The sequence below is a fragment of the Chlorocebus sabaeus genome, unplaced genomic scaffold (genome assembly GCF_047675955.1).
Source record: "Chlorocebus sabaeus isolate Y175 unplaced genomic scaffold, mChlSab1.0.hap1 unalloc_scaffold_251, whole genome shotgun sequence".
Classification (NCBI taxonomy): Eukaryota; Metazoa; Chordata; class Mammalia; order Primates; family Cercopithecidae; genus Chlorocebus; species Chlorocebus sabaeus.
This window is the reverse complement of record NW_027327539.1, coordinates 429,202-446,752: the sequence shown is the minus strand read 5'-3', so window position 1 is coordinate 446,752 and position 17,551 is coordinate 429,202. Positions and strand designations below refer to the sequence as shown.

Genomic DNA, 17,551 nt, shown 5'->3' with positions numbered 1-17,551 from the left:
CGGCCACGCGGCAAGGCCTACAGACAGCTTGGACTTGGTTGTCTCAGAACTCTGGTGGGTGTTGCAAACGGCCCCACAGGGTTGCAGTGCACATTCTACGGACAGAAAGACGACGCTTGGAACTGTTCCCGGCACGAAACCAGCGCCCTGCGAACACTGGCCACTGCTGTCGTGACTGAGTGCTGTCCTCACTCAGGACAGTTCTGAACCTTGCTCTGCTCAGTTCACTTAATTGTGAACCTTGCTCTGCTCAGTTCACTTAATTGGGCCAGGAATGGGGTTGCCCTGCCTTCAACAAGTTTGACGCATTGCACGAGGACTCAGTCGATAATGTATTCTGTAAACACGCTCTCCCGCCAAGAGTGAGCGAAGCCCAGGGAGTGGGTGGTTCTTCAGTATTAGCCAGTTGTTTGTGTCGGGGCCAGTTGTGCGGCTCCCAGAGCGAGTGTGACCAGGAAGCCTCTCCCCCCGGAGGTGGCCAGCGTTCCTGTTACACGCGCCGTAAGCAGAAGGTGGGCACTGCTGGGGAACTTGCTCATGTTCCTGTTTTCTGATTGGAAATTCAAGGTTTCTGAGCATCCTACGTCAAATTTGTACATTGCTGAGACTGTACACATTTCAATACTTGTTTTTTTCTGCTTTTCGGATCTATACAGTCTGGCATTTGGCCGTGGCTTCCAGGACAGACTGGATGCAGAGCGAAGTCCTCTCCTCACTGTCAATGTTTGCCGATGTCTTTTTGTATAAAGTTTGTATTTCTTGAGACTTTCAATTAGGTTTTTGCTTAACTAGACTTTTAAAATTGCCATGCACATAATTCTACCAGTTACAATCATGAGCTGACATGGGTTTTTGGTTTTACTTTGATGAATGTTTCACATTTGCATGCTGGATGTGGGGGCGGAGGTCATTTATCTGCTTTTCATTTCCTTCTTGGTTATACTTAGTGACTTTCAGGTAAGGTGTGGAAGGCGTGGTACAGAGTGAATTGCAGGCCGCACTGTGGTTGGTGGAGGACAGGCGTGGGCTGCAGCGGCGTACACAGTGGATGAGAGAAAAGAGGAGACTTCCATCCTCGAGGGAAACACACAACAATTTAAAACACTGATCATCTAGCTTACATGAGGTCCAACAAATTCAGTTTGCAAAGTTTAACTTCCAAGTTAATGTACTAATTTTTCCCCTAAGTCATTAATTTAGTATCTTATGTTTAAATACATTTTTTTGTCTAAAGCAAGTCATAAATTCTAAAATGAATGACTAAACATGGAATAATTTTGGCATACAGCGCCTGAAGAGAAAACTGCCAGTATGCTAAAATATTGCATACAGATGCTTAAAAAATCGAATGCAGCATTCTTACAATGCATGTGCTTTCAGCATGTAACTTGGTGAGTAGTTTTAAGCTCTATTTGTAGGAATGTGTATCTTGAATATTTCAGGGCACCACTGCAGATGTGTGCGTGAGATGTACAAATACTGAATGTCCTTCTTCCTTCCCTTAAATAAAAATTAGCTCCTTTTTTTAAAATTTAAATTTAAATTTTTTTTCAAGTAAACTCTTGCTCTTGTTGCCCAGGCTGGAGTGCAGTGGCACAATCTTGGCCCACTGCAACTTCTACTTCCCGGGTTGAAGTGATTCCCCTGTCTCAGCCTCCTGAGTAGCTAGGATTACAGGCACCCACCACCATGCCCGGCTAATTTTTATACTTTTATTAGAGATGGGGTTTTGCCATATTGGCCAAGCTGGTCTCAAACTCCTGACCTCAGGTGATCTGCCCACCCCAACCTCCCGAAGTGCTGGGATTACAGGCGTGCGCCATCGTGCCCAGCCAATTCCCTTCTGTACTGATTTATACAGTTGTTTTTACTTTTCGTTTTTTTGAGACAGGGTCTCACTCTGTCGCCCAAGCTGGAGTGCAGTGACGCAAATCTTGGCTGACTGCAGCCTTCCCCTCCTGAGGTCAGGTATCCTCCCACCTCAGCTTCCTGAGTAGCTGGGAATAGACACATGTCACCACGCCCAGCTAATTTTTTTTTTTCTTGTATTTTTTGTATTTTTAGTAGAGACAGCGTTTTGCCATGTTTTCCAGGCTGGTCTTGAGCTCCTGGACTGAAGCGATCTGCCCGCCTCAGCCTCCCAAACTGCTGGGATGACAGGTGTGAGCACCACATCTGGCCCAATTTTTTTTCCTTCCAGGATTAGAAGGAGACTTTCAGAAAACCCTTCAACCTTACAAACTTAATTTTCCGTAATAATATGCCTCTAGGATAAAAACAAGACAGAAACAAAGAAGTATGTGTGGACTACAGTTAAAAATTTTTAAGGCAATGTAGCTTAGGAGAGTTGACATTTACAAAGAGCAGGAGGTCCATTCAGTGCCCTCTAGGCATTGGGAACGGCGGGCTGTGGGCAACCCTAACGTGTGCGGCGTCCTGAGACGTGATCGTGGCGCTCACGCTTTTACCGAGGGCCTCCCCCCGGAGTACCCGAGGCCCTTCTTCTGCAGTCGGCCAGCTAGGCAGCAGCTGCTGGAGAAGGAACACACAGTAAAAGACAGATGTACACGGTGTTATTGTGGCAGAGAGGTTAAAACCAGGCTCACTCTGTTCTTACTGTTTTAAAAAGCTACTAATGAAGTCCTTAAATATGTATTGCATTTCAGGATTTTAAAGCAGTGGTGGATGTGTCTGTGTTTCTCTCTAGCTCCCGTTCGGGTGCTCCCTGCGAAGAGAGCTCAGAGATGCCACGTTTTCTTGTTGAGATGACGGGGCCTGGAGAGGTGTGAACCCCGTGATGGGGGTTGACTGACCTGTGGGGAGGCTGGGTCAGCGTGGGGATCCACCCCCACTCCAGGTTCCTGTAGGAAATCCACAGTTCTAAGTCTTTCTGATATGGGTAAGATGAACCTGGAAGAGGTGTTATTTTTTAAGAAGTAAGTGCCATGCTCTTTTTTCCTCATACTTCTCCGTGTTTAAGCAGCATTGAAGGATAAGGCACTACTAGCATGTTGGCTTGGAAACAACCTTGTTGGTTATTTTACGTTGAATCTGATATTAAGGTTGTCTGGTAACAGAAGTTTTCCTTTAACAACATGGAACTCTGTTGAATCTGTTGCCCCATTGGCTGAGCCGTCTGAAGTCCGTGCGGTGGCAGCTGAAAACGCCGCTTCCCCTTGGAGGAAGCCTCTGGCTTGGCAGGAGGCACCGCCCTTGATTGAGGGAGTGAGGCGCCTTTGCAGGGCCCCCCACACCGCACCTGCGGTTCTCTCCTGCCCCTGTTGGCTGGCCAAGCAGCCTCGCGACAGTGTGCTCAGCGTGAACGTTCACGGGGCAGGTCAAGGCTTTTGTTCCAGAAACACTGACTTTGGAAATGGCCCGTCGTGTGTGTTGAGCATGGCGAGAAAGACTTACGTGTGTTTCAACTTCTTGAACAAAGCAAGTTGATGTTTCGAAGGCTAATGACTTTGCTATGATCAATATTCAGGAGAAAATAGGGTTTGATGAAATAGAAAGACAGGAGTGGCAAGTGACATGCTTGTGCCCCGTATGACTAAGCGATGACCTGGCCCTTCCACACCACGGCCTCTGAGCAGCCAGCATTGCAGATACTGGGTCAATTTAGATGGGACTCCTGGAACTGTCAGCCACCCGGGAGAAATATGAGTAGTTCTGTGTGCCCACGATCATGGTTCCCGCTACTGTGTCCAACAATGTGCCAGGTTCCGATTTCAGCATCGGGGCAGACACAGCCCTGAACGCTATCACCGACGTAAGTCCGTGTGTGCCTCAACAGACGGGCGCCGGCTGACGCTAACCCGAGGGCCCCGGCCCTTTTTATCTACCAGTGCGCTAGAAACAGCCTTTTACAAATACCATGAATGAGAGCTTCTCGTTATTCCTCCTCCGCTAGAAAATGTTTTTAGACTCTGAGCATTTTTTATCTCATTCTCAAAAAACTTTTACCGCCTCTTCTTCTGTGTGGCCACCAGCGGGGACGTAGCATGGCCAATACCCCGGGAGTGCCCGTGAGTACCTGCAGTGCTGAGGAGGGCTGGGCCACAGTCTCCTGTGATTGCACCAGCATTAAAATCTGCTTTTTTTTTTGTAAATGCTGAGCCTAAATTTTCTTTAAACCTCCAATACCCATTATGATGAACCCCTGCCTTGATGCTGAGGGTAGAAATTGAACTGAATATTTTATAATTGTAGTCATTGTCCTGAACGCACCATTGCATTTGTTATTTCTTCGGTCTTGGCTGTTGACCTCATTTTCCCCTGTGTAAACCGGGGATGTTAAATTACATCTAAGGCAATATTGGGGCTAGTTGAGTATTTTGCCAAGAGACAATAATAAAACATAGAAATATATTCTTCTGGTTTTTTTGTTTCGTTTTGTTTTGTTTTGTTTCTTTGTGAGACAAGGTCTTACTCTGTCACCCAGGCTTGAGTGCGGTGTTGTGATCTCGGCTCACTGCAGCTTCAACCTCCTGGACTCAGGTGATCCTCCCACCTCAGCCTCCTGAGTACCTGGGACCACAGGCACGTGCCACCATTCCCAGCTATTCACGTGGGAGTCTGAAGATCCGTACCTAATGCAGGAAGCATTTCATTTTTTTTTTTAATTTTAATGTCTAAAATTTTTCGCTAATTCTCAAGTTTTAATTTTTCTTGTCCAACTTAGTTCTCACGAATATTTTTCAGTTTTTCTTTGCCTTTTTTTTTTTTTTTTTTTTTTTTGTAAACCCTTGGCATGAAACTTATTTCTAGCACTGGTAAATAAAAAAAAGCATTTAACATACAGCACCTGTAGTAAGTAACGTTTAGCACTCGTTTCTTGCTTTTCTGAGCGTCTTAAACTCTCTTCACTTTCTTTGCGAAGGAAATCTGCCCAGGTTTTCCCGTGTTCACTGGCTTTGGGGGCAACTTTCACCTTATTTTTGGCAGTCACTAATCTCTGACCTAGACGTTGCTTCTGTTCTCCTGGTGATGGGTGTCACGGCTTTGCTGCTGCGGGGCCGGCCCGGCTCTGGGCTGACCTTCACGCTGGGAACATGGACATGAGTGTCTTGTTTCAAAGAGGGGATTCCAGCATGGCTTTCGCTGCTCTTTCTCCAGCTTTAGCTGGATTTTTGGGTCTGTGAAAGTTGGGTGTGCAATGGGAGGGATTGAAGCTTCTTTTTTTTTTCTCCTAATTGTTACCTAATTGAATCTTACCCAGAGAGAATGGGTGAATTTGAGAGCAATCACTGCAGTTAGTTGAGCATCTGAAAGATGTGGGACAAAGCTGGTGTTGCGCTCCCTGTGACTTTTTTATTTTCAAGTTTCCACACAAAGTAGAGGTCCTTGTGGTATGTGATGTACACTTCCAGGCTTGAAAAAAATCTCTCTTTAATTCCAGGGTCCTCTGCTATAAATAACTTTCTATTTGTTGTTTTTCAGTTTGTAAATATGTAACAAATGTGTAGGGTCAAAATTTGAAAACCGAAATACGTGAGGCAAACACCCCACAAATGATCAGTTCCACCCGCTTTGACTTTCCTTGGAGGGACTGTGTGATTTATTACGTGATTGTTTTAAATTCAGTTTTTCATTCATTCGAGTTACTCAAAGCTAGGTTAAACAATTTCATTTTCTTTCTTTTTTTTTTGTTTTGTTTTTCTTTTTTTTTTTTTTTTTTTTTTTTTTGAGACAGGTCCTCACTCTGTTTCGCAGGCTGGAATGAAGTGATGCAATCACGATTCACTGCAGCCTCCACTTCCTAGGCTTAAGCGATCCTCCCACCTCAGCCTCCTGAGTAGTTGGGACTACATGTGCATGCCTGTAGAAATAGAATAATTTTGTAGAATTACAAAATTTTAATTCTGTAGAAATAAAATAATTTTTTTTATTTCTACAGAAACGTGGTCTCCCTGTGTTGCCCAGGCTGGTCTGAAACTTCTGGGCTCAAGCTGTCCCCTTGTCTTGGCCTCTCAAAGCATGGGGGTTACATGGATGAGCTACCGCGCTGGGCCTGAAGTTAACTGATTACAATAGAGAAAGAACTGGAGCGTGTAGTTAGTTGAGGCTTCCGTTGGCCAGGCACAGACACCTTGGTAAGGGTATGTGTGTGTCCTCATTGCGCTTCTGATCCTGAGCTCCGAGGAATGAGGCTGTCTTGGGAGTGCTGTGCTTCTAGTCTCGTGATGGGTGAGTGACGCCGGCCGATCAAGGTCACCCTGGCAAATGCAGCAGCTGCTCAGGAGCCGGGACAGGGATGAAAAAGCTGCTGAGGGTCCCTCTGTGGACGCCTGAAGGGAGAGGGACGGAGATGTGAACATGGCAGCTGTGTTCTCCAGAGTCCTGTTTACTGACGGCCAAACAGGATGAAGCCTGAGAAGGTTTGGATTTGGGTCTGAACTGGGCTCGTCTGGCCATAGAACAGGAGCTGGTGACGAACTCAGGATATGAGGGTGTGAGGCGACTTGATGTGGATGGCTCCGGGTCGCTCCAGCCAGTGTCCTGCAGCCGTCGGAGGCTGAGGATGTGTGGGAGTGAGCGTCTCTTCCCTGTCTGGCCACACCCTCTGTGCCCCATGACTCATGGCCTGGTCCTGGGCAGCATTTATGTTTGGGGTCTGTGGATGGCTCCAGTTGTTCAGTAAATTCGGTGATTCTCATTGGGATGATTGTGCCCCAGGGGATGTTTGCACCGTCCAGGGAGGTTTCTGGTTAGAACTGGGAGAAGGGATGCTCCTAGCTTCTGGTGCTGGAGACAAGGGACACTGTGGAAAGTCCCTCCAAGCACAGGGCGGGCTCCATAGTAGGAGTCTGGCTCAGGACGTGGCCGTGTTGTGCTTCAGAAGCCCTGGGCGGATCTGATACGGTGAAGTCGTCATTTTCTTTGGACACGTGTGTCCTCATCCTCACTCGTGATTTCCTTCTTGCCAGCATTGATGCTTAGCTGACGCCACAGCCCCTCAGAATCTATGCAGTGCTGGTGAGTGGGTCTTCTGGGCAGAACAGAATGAATGAAATACCTCAGAGCAGGTGCTACACATTCTCAGGATATGGCTGCAGGGAGTTTCGGTTGGACTCCTTTCATTCCCTAGCGCTGGCTGGTGCATTACTCTGTCCTGTAAGCTTGATCAGGTCACATCAGAAACACAGTAGGTGGGTGCCACGCTGCCGTCAGGTGTCGCGAAGGTGGCGGTGACCACAGCATTGAGAGTAATTCCTTGTCATAGTGGCCCCCCCCCACCCCACGTACCCAGGGGCCCGGCTGTGTTTGGTCTTGAGAGTTTTATGCTTTTCTGGGCAGGGTCTCCCCCGTCTTGAAGCTTCCCTCCCCTTTTTTGGAGACTGAAGGAAGGAGAAGAGGAGCGATAGGGAAGGAGGGGAGAGAGGATTTGCAGCAATGGGTCCATTCCCACAGATTTCAATGTGGAGTTAAGGAGCCGAGACCTCCCCCACCTGCCCTCTTGTGTGCCTCAGGCACCAGGTTACACACACCCTCTGGCTTCCAGTGAGGGCTTCTTGGAGAAGCAACCAGCTCCCCGCAGCCAGTCTTGGTCAGTCCTGAGCTAGGGCATTCCACAGTAAAGGAGTGACATCACCTGTCTGAAAAGCATAAGGAGCCCCCCACGTGATGGTGCTGACGGGGCCACATCCTGGGCACCAGGCCAGCGAGTATCTCCAGATAAGTGTTTCTGGCTGGCAAGCAGGCTGGCATTTGGATTGAAGTCCTGCACAAACTGCCATGGCCAGAGCCTGCAAGGCAGAGCCTGTACAGAGCAGCCCAAGAGCTGGGCATGTGCTGGGCCTGGGTGGACGTGGAGGCCATGCCATGGGGCGTGGGGGACCCTGCTCACAGCTCACCTCGTGGTCGCCCAGCACTGACCCATCCACCTTACCCTCCTACCCACCACGCTGTGAACTCACCTGCCACAGATCTCCACCCACTGTCGGAAGCCCTCGGCCCACACGGACTCCTGGCCTTGGGATGCTTTGGGTTGCACCAGGGCTGCAGAGCCTGGGTCGCTCACTGTCCAACTCTCCTGGGGCGATGTGGGCCCCGCCCTGCGTCCCAGCAGTAGCATTTCTGCAGCAGATGTGGGGATATTCACAGGAAGAGGGACAAGTCCAAGTCCATAAACAGTTGGTTTTGCCGCCAAGTGGATGACAAAAATACCTTGCTGTGTGGGGCCGCTTGGAGGTGGGAACAGTGAGCGTGTAGACCTGTCCTGCTGTTACCTTGGTTAACACCTTGAGGTGGAGTCTGGGAAACCCCGGTGCACATGGGCTCCAGAACCGCTCCCCTTTCTGACACCAGAGCCCATTTCCCAGTGGAACCCCAGAGCAGCAACTCGGGCTCTTGCTCGCCTGTGTGGCTTTGTGTGCGGCTTCCTGCCGGTGAGCAGAGATGTGGCGTGGGGCTGAGTGTGGCCCGCCGGTAATCCAGCTGCCTGCCTCCTTCCCTGCCTGAGCGTGGAGGCTGCCTCTGCACGATGAAGGCTGTCACTTGGTGTGGTCCTTACGGCTGTGTGCCCATCCCACTGATCGTGGCCTGCCTGCAGGAAGCTACAGGAATGGCTTTGCCTTTAAACCTGCTGACCGCCCCGGCCTCCCTTACCCACGATGAGATGCCGAGAGCTGAGCTGTCCCGCTTGTGACTAACTCGCCACTGCCTGCAACCTGCTCTGCTGCCTGCCTCACCCCCACCCTGCTGTGCTGCCTGCAGGCCTCCCCTTTCACGAGGACCTGGGCTGTGCCCAGGCAGTCCCCTGTGTCGCTGAGGCCTGTCCTGCTACCGCACGGCCTCCAGAGCTCCCCTCGGCCCCTTGACCCGCATGAACCGGCTTCCGCTGGTGATTCAGGCCCCTTCTGTCCCTTCCTGGACCTCAGCGCAGGCCCTGGGGCTGGCAGGTGAGCACCCAGCACCCCCCGCTAACTGCTTGGCCCTGCTGCTTCAGGCTTACAAGAGCGCGTGCGACATGGCCGAGGCGTGAGGCCGCCGCCAGGAGCTTTGCATCCACCTGTGTGTGGTGCCGGCCACGATTAGCAACAATGTCCCGGGCACAGAAATAAGCCTGGGCGCTGACACTGGCCTGAATGCTGTTGTCCAGGTAAGAGAACCCCGTTTCCTCCCATTGCTTTCTTTCATTTATTTTAGCAATTTGTTTTTTCTGTGCTAAGAATGAGCCAGATTTATTATTACTCTTCTCCACCCACCCCCACTCTTTATTAGCTTGACTTTATGTCGATCACACTGGCCAGAACAGGGTAAATTTTTTAGCTTCTCTGCCTTAGGGAGAATCGGTCTTTACTGACTAAAAGTGAGATGATATATTCAGTTCTAGGGGTCATGTTTCTATCCCACCTAGACTAGGGGAGCGGTGAGCACCATTTCTCTGGAGCCTGCCTCTCCTGCCTGCATTGACTAGCGAGGCTGCAGGGCCAGCTGTGGGAGCCTGCAGGAAGGGGTTTGAGTGCGTGGTACGTAAGAGCTCTGGGACACAGCCGTGTCCACTGGGGGCCGCTGCCTGGAACCACAGCCTTCCTGGTGAGATGAGAGGTTCTTGAGAGAGCTGAAATCAAGTCCTCCTGGGCAGGCAGCTTCACCAACATGTGCTATGGGAGGAGTGGATCCTGCTGGTGATGGGCGTGGTGCTGACAGCCACATGGTGGCCCCTCAGGTCCCTGATAAGCTGACCCACCTCTATGGTCATGAGCTGGACATGAGGACCTGTGGGAGTTTCACAGGCCTTTGCTGCGGAGAGGGTCCTCACTCAGCTGCAGACGGGACGGTGGCCACCTTGGCAAGTAGGGTCACATCAGTGGCTTGTCCGCCTTGTGCCTTCTGAAGAGCAGCCGCTGTCCTTTACCTTAGATCTTCACGTCCAAACCACCTCCGGAGTTTGCGGTGAAAACTCCCAGCCCTGTTGGAGACTCCTTAGTTCAGCTTGGCACAGAACCTCGGAAAACAGCAGTTCTGTTCCGGGTTGTTCCTTCAGAACTGACTTCCAGTGCAGGGAAGGGAGCGGAGGGGCCGTGAGGTCGGCTGCAGCCTCCTGTGCCTCCCACTCGAGCTGAGGGCCATCTCTCTCCTGGGCTTCTCCTTGTCGTGTTCCCTGGTGCTGTGCTGGCCTTGCAGAGGCTGGCCCAGGCTCGTTCCCTGGACTTTCTTGGGCCCCGTGCTTGTCCCCTGTTCATTGAATGCCGTTAGGTTCGGGCCATTGCTGGCTTAGCTCTCCTTTAGCACCTTGTAGATGTCCACACATGCTTCCACCCTCGCACCCCACACGTGACGCAGCACAACCCCGGCCAGCGGCTGTGCTTTGCTGCGGGTCCCTTGCTGTAGCAGGGATGGGACCCCCACCCCCTGCCCTGTCTGGCCACCGACTTCAGTAGAGGCTCGGCTGCCGTGAGGGATAGCAGTCATGGGAAAACTGGCCTCCCTGCAGATTCACAGAGCAAAGTGGTTCTCACAGAGAAGTCAGTGGCTTTTTTCTACCTTAACGCTGTAGCAAACGCCACCTTATCTTTCACCACCAATTTATAGTTCTTTACACCCACGGAGCAACGTGCCGGTGATGTTTGAACTGTAGCCTGGGCTCTCGCTCCCATGGGACTCCTTAGGGAATTTCCTAGCAGGATCGTGTGTGTGCCCTTGCAGGGGGTTGTGTCTGCCAGGCACATCCCATTGTGTGGCAAGAATGGCTGAGGTCACAGGCTCTGCCTGACGAGTGCGGCTCACAGCTGCTGTCCACACAGGGCCACGCTTGGGATCGGCTTTTTTCTTGTCAGTGCTACTTTGACTAATTGCCTGAGGCACGGCTGGAGTGACTTGCTATTTTTAGAGGCTAATTCAGGCTTCAGATGCCATCTAGGTAATGAGGAGAGAGTTCAGGAAAGCTGTATCTAAGCTCCAGCAAAGGCGGGTTCTTCCATCCCAGCTTTCACTGCGTTTACAATGAGAGGAGCACACGGTCGGGGGCGTGGCTCAGGTGTCAGGGCTGCGCTGTTCCACGCACCCACAGCAGCAGCCTGGCGGGAGCAGAACTCAGACACTCTCGGGCACAAATCAGCCTCTTGGGAGAGCTGTTTTGCCTGCGGAATTCTTTTGCCATTAAGTGGTTGATGTCATTCTTTGAATGAGTGACAGTAATTCCCCACCTCAGGGTGGGCTGCGGGGGAGATTCAGTAGGAAAAATAACCCATGAGGCTTTGTGCCTCTGGGGGTCCTGACGCCCCACCCACATTTTCCTTCCCATGCCCAGGATTCTCTAACACCAAGGGCAAGTCTTAAAGCCTTATGGCATCTTAAGTCTTAGATCGCAATTAGAGAGAGAGCCGGTACAGGTGGAACAGTGACACCCTCAGAATTCTGCACTGGCCCTTCAAGAAGGCAGTTGTGGGCTCTTTGGACCCTTGACGGGCTTCTGTCCTCTGTCCTTCCTAAGCACAAAGACAGGAATTCTTCCCATTGCCTGTTTCTCTCCCCACCTCGGCTTCTACACAATGCAAAGTGGCCCGCTAACTAGAGCCCGTGTTCAGTTTTGAATACATCAACCAATTATTTTGGGAGGAAAAGAATCTGTCAAACGAAGTATAGGTTGGAATGGTTTAATCAAGCCTGTGTTTATTCAACAAAGTGCGCTTTTAAATGTCATCCGAGGCACTCAAGTGAACATTTCCCAGTGGGTGTTAAACTTTCGTGCACAGACTCTCATATGGCTCCCAGTCTCAAGTCCACACCCCCACTTCATGCTTTTACTCTTGGCTGAGTCCCATGGAGGCCGGTTAGGGAATCCTGCAGGATCAGCCCTTGACCTGGACAGACGGATGGACAGACGACTGGCTGGGGAATACTGTGCTTATGTCATTCAGTGACAAGTATTTCTTGAGCGCCTGCTGTTTGGGCTCGGCCGGGTCCTGCTGATGGTGCAGTGGTGTGAGCCCAGCCCACCGTTCCTGCCCTCATGGAATTTGCAGCCTAGTGAGGACTGCAAGTCAAATAACCACGAGGTAACTGCAGGGAGAGACACCGGGGTGATTTCTATGAAGAGAGAACATGAGGTGCCCCGAGAGCCCATGACAGAGGGAACTTTGCGGTCCTAGAAACCAGGCGGTGTTTTCCTGAGGAAATGGCATTTCCCTCTGGGTCAGAGCTGAGGAAGGTGCCTGTGTGTGTCCCGTGGCCGCTGTGACCCTGACCATACACCTGGGGCTGGAAAATAATACTCCCTCTCCCACAGCTCTGGAGGGCAGGAGCCATGGACTGAGACCGGAGTGTTTGCTCCAGGAGAGTCCCTCGTGGCCCATTCAGGTGCCCAGAGCTGCGGGCCTTGCACGCCTTGTTCCCTGGCGCCGCCTCCTCCCATGTGGGTGTGCAGCATCCTGCTCCAGGGCCTTCAGCCTCTGCACCCCTCATCTGCCGATGCAGGTCGTGGCACTTAGGGCCCACCTGGGTAGTCATCAGAATTCACCTTTATCACCGCATGAGGGAACAGTCCCAGGTTGCAGGGATTGGAACCGGGATTCCTTTGGGGGTCGCTCTCCCGCCCACCACTGTGCCTGAATGTGACGCACACGGCGGCCAGCATATCCAGAGGCCCCAGGAGGACCTGGGGTGGCTGGAGCTACAGTGGGACCTGGTGTCAGAACCAGGCGAAGCAGGGATTCTCGAGAAAGGCTTGACGTGTACTTGAAGTGAGCAAAGGGTTTTGAATGACTGGATCAGATTTATGTTTTTTATAGATGGGTCTCCAGTCTGTGTGAACAGATTGGAGGGTGCCGGGGTGGGAGCTGAGGCACAGGTAGAGGCCCCGCGAGGTGGGGTCCAATAGCCATCCCCTCTCCCCTCCTTGGCTATTGGGAGCCATGGTGGACTCATAGCCTGTTTAAGATATTGTGAGTAATATTGTCTCCCCCTCTGGAAATAATGAACTCTTTCACAGACGGGTGTACACCTTCAGTGTATTGCTCAGGGAACAGTGATATAATTAATTATTAAACGTCAAGAATCGATTGTAATAATTATCAGTAATACTATCAATTAAAATTTTACCATTAATATGGATAATTATTTTAAATAGATGATGTCAAATTACCGTTTAATAATTATATCATTTATTAATGTTACTAATTTTTAATATTATCGTTTTTTGCCAGCATCACTCAGTATTGATTTAAGATTAATTGTTGATATCTTTATTTTATTAATAGTGTTAATATTAATACTCATCGTTAATATTTTTAATCAGTATTAATATTTAGTATCTTTATTGTCATTATTAATCTCGATGATTAACATTAATTTGTATTATATTTATTAATATTAATAATAGACTTGTTCCTCATATGCGGTGGGTAGAAGATGATATTCCTCCCAATATCGCAGAAAGTGTACATTCCTCTATGATGTTTTTCCTAATAACCAGGGGATAGAAGATGATATTATTGAAACTACCGCAGTGTGTGTACATCCTTTCGATCATCTTGTTCCTTCTATCCAGGGTACGAGAGGATGATATTACTCCCAATATCGCAAGGGACCTGGACCTCCACTGTGATATTTTCCCTCACATCCAGCTGGGGAGAGGAAGATATTACCCCTAATATCACAGGGGTGTACATCACCTTGTGATGTTGTTCTGTATATCCTGGGATGGAGAAGATAATACTAATGGCAATATCGCAGGGGTTTTACACACCCACTATGCTATTGTTCCGAACAACATGGTATGACTCCCAGTATCACAGGAGGGGTACATCCTCCTGTGATATTGTTTCTTATATTCAAGGGGAGAGAATGATATTACTCCCAATATCGCAGGGGTTGCACACACCTCCTGCGATATTGTTCCTAATATCCCGAAGAGGAGAGCATAATATTACTCTCAATATCTCAGCGGGTGTATACCTCGTTTGTAATATTTTTCATAATATCCAAGATGGGAGAGGATGATAAGACTCCCAATAGGCCAAGAAGTGTACATCCGCCTGTGATATAGTTCCTAACATCCAGGTGGGGATAGGATGATATTACTGCCCATATCGCACGAGTTATAAAACCCTTTCGATATTTAGCCTACGATCCTGTGGGGAGGGGATGATATTACTCCCAATATCAAAGGAGGTGTACACCCCCTTGAGACACTGCACCCAATATCCACGTTGGGTGACGATGACAATATGCCCAATATCGCAAGGGATGTACACAAACCCTGGGATATTGTTCCTTATATCTAGAGTGGGAGAAGACACTATTACTTCCAATAACACAGGGACTGTGGCTGTACACCCTTCCTGTGATATTATTCTTAATATCCTAGGCAAGAGAGGATGATACTACACCCAATATCGCAGGGGGAGTAAACCCACCCCGTGATGTTGTTCTTAATGTACTCAACCTCCCACCTCCAGGGATATCGTTTCTAATATCCAGGGGAAGAGAGGATAACATTATGCCCAATATTGCAGGGGAGTGTGCACACCCTCTCTGATGTTGTTCCTAGTATCCAAAGGTAGAGACAATGATGTTACTGGCCATATCGCAGGGGGTGTACACCCTTCTGTGATATCATTTTTGACATTCAGTGGGGGAGAGGATAACATGAATCCCAATATCGCTGAAGGTGTACAGACCCCTGTGCTGTAGTTTCTAATGTACAGGGATGAGACAAGAATATTGCTCTCAATATCACCGGGGGGTGTAACCACCCTGCCCCCTGTATGTTGTTCCTGATATGCAGTGGGGTGGAGGCTGATAGTACTCCCAATATCCCAGAAGGTGCACACACACCTGTGATATAGTTCCTAATATTCAGCGAGAAAGAGGCTGATTTTACTTTCGATATCGCAGTGGGTTTACACCGCCCCCAACCCCGGGGTATCTTTCCTAATATCCAGGCGGGAAGAGGATGACATGGCTGACAATATCGAAGGGGGTGGACACCTCTACTGTGATATGGTTCCTGATATCCGGGGGGTGAATGGATGATATGACTCCCAATAACGTAAGAACCGTACAGCCACCCTGGGATTTTGTTCTTAATAACCACAGCGGAGAGATGATATTACTACCAACATTGCAAGGGGTGTACCCCCCTCCTGTGATACTGTTTCTTATATCCAGGAAAGAAGATGGTATTACTACCAATATTGAAGAGCTATACAACCCCTATGGGATATTGTTCTAAAGATACAGGTTGAAAGAGGATGAGACTCCATCCAATATAACAAGGGGTGTACACACCTCCTGTGATGTGAATCGTAAAACCTAGGAGAGAATGACATTGCTTCCAAAAACACACGGGGTGTACACCCACCCTGTGACTTCGTTCCTGTCATCTAAAGGAAGAGATGATGATACTAGTCCCACTACCGGAGAAGGTACACACCCCTCTGGGATATTGTTCCTCATAACTTGTGGGGGAGAGCATGATATTATTTCCAGTACGACAGTGGCTTGACACCCAGTCTGTGATATTGGTTCTGCACACCAAATCTGTGCCCCTCATTTCCCATGCATTCTCTCCACACTTTTGGAACCTCGGGGGAGGCTTTGTCTTTGGTTACAGATGAAGAGACGAAGGGTCTGAGAGGTTAAGCAAGTTTGTTACTGGAAAGCAGTTCCGATCCAGACCCCAAGAGAGGTTTCTTGGATCTCACGTAAGAAAGAATTCCGGGCGAGTCCATAAAGTGAAAGCAAGTTTATTAGGAAAGAAAAGGAATAGAAGAATGGCTACTCTGGCCAGGCGCAGTGGCTCACTCCTGTAATCCTATAACTTTGGGATGCCGAGGCAGATGGATCACCTGAGGTGAGAAGTTCGAGACCAGCCTGTTCCAACATGGCAAAACCCTGTCGCCACTAAAATACAAAACATTAACTGGGCGTGGTGGCAGGTGCCTGTAATCCCAGCTACTAGGAAGGCTGAGGCAGGAGAATCACTTGAACCCAGGAGGTGGAGGTTGTAGTGAGCCAAGATCACGCCACTGCATTCCAGTTCAGCCAATAGAGCGGGACTCCATCTCAAAAAAAAAAATAAAAAAATAAAAAGAAAGAAAGAAAGAAAAAAAGAATGGCTGCTCCATAGGCAGAGTGGCCCCAAAGGCTGCTGGTTGCCCTTTTTCATGGTTATTTCTTGATCATACGCTAAACAAGGGTTGGACTATTCATGAGTGTTCCAGGAAAGGGGTGGGCAATTCGCAGAACTGAGAATTTCTGCCCTCCCTTCTGAGACCACGTAGGGTAACCTCCAGATGCTGCCATGGCATCTGTAAACTGTCGCAGCGCTGGTGGGAGTGTCTTGTAGCAGCTAATGCATTATAATTAGCATATAATGAGCCGTGAGGAGAACCAGAGGTCACTCTCGTGGCCATCTTGGGTTTGGTGAGCTTTGGCGGACTTTACTGCAACGTGCTTTATCAGCAAGGTCTTTATGACCTGTATCTTGTGCCGACCTCCTATCTCATCCTGTGACTAAGAATACCTAGCCTCCTGGGAATGCGACCCAGCAGGTCTCAGCCTCCCTTTACCCAGCCCCCATTCAAGATGGAGTCGCTCTGGTTCACGTGCCTCTGACAAGTTGGCCTGGGTTGAGTGTTCCCTAGTGTGTGGTGGTTGGAGCTGTTCCTAGGAGTAAGAGGTATTGCCAGTAGGAAACAGGTCTCTGTTAGCCCGGGGGCTGGCACTCTGCACCAGTATGTCGGCCTCATTTTAGTGGTGACAAAACTGGGGCTCAGAGACATCAACTCCCTCATCCCGACCCCCAGACTGTCAGTGGTGGGCTGGGGTTTGAATGTGGGGCTTGAAGACCCATCATCTCCTCTGGTCCCCCAGTCTCTTCTGCCCAAGAGGAACAGGATCCCAGGATCCAGGCCCCTCATGGCACGAGCCAGGGTGGGTGGAGATGGGGAGGCAGAGTTCCAAAGCCCCCCGGACTCTGAGGCAGGTCAGGGACCAAGAGCAACCCGGACCTACGGGCCCCACCCCGAGAAGAATGGCTGCAGGCCCGGCCCAGCGGGCAGGAGGTCTGTGTCCTCACTCAACGTGACGGCGCTTCCGGCTGCTCCAGCCAGGCCGTGCTGTCTTCAAGTTTCCAATCATGCGGCCTCCTCTCCAATTCCCAAACCCAACCCACAGAGACAGCGATCTGGGGTCTTCGTGAGGTTTGTCAGCAGCTCTGACCCGCTGCTGGTTCTGGAAAGCTCTCTGCTGCCCCCTGCTGGGGAGGCTCAGGGTAGGGCTCTGGCTGCAAGCATGGGGTCCCAGAACCTCCTGGCTCTGTCACCTCTGCTGGGTGGAAAACCAACCCAGGATTGAACCAGCAGATGGGTGCCTGATTCCTTATTATCAGAGCTCCGCCTAATGGCAAGTCTCTCTCCGGGCCTCAGTTTCCCCTTCCATTAAACGAGGGGCTTGGGGGATACCAAGGAGGGGTAACTGCTTAGTGAGGATGGGAGGTTTCTTCTGGGGAGATGAATACATTTTGAAACTAGATGGCGTGAGTGGTTGCACAGGACTGTGAATGCACAAATGCCACCACATTATTCGCGTTGAAATAGTT

The 17,551-nt window shown here is 49.9% G+C and overlaps 1 long non-coding RNA gene across 1 annotated transcript; it reads left to right on the top strand.

The window, feature by feature from the left end:
• Positions 1–207: 207 nt before the first annotated feature.
• On the top strand, positions 208–2,107 carry LOC140711175 (uncharacterized). Its single transcript, XR_012092313.1, has 2 exons — positions 208–748; positions 948–2,107. It is a non-coding gene; the product is annotated as an uncharacterized lncRNA (long non-coding RNA).
• Positions 2,108–17,551: the final 15,444 nt, after the last annotated feature.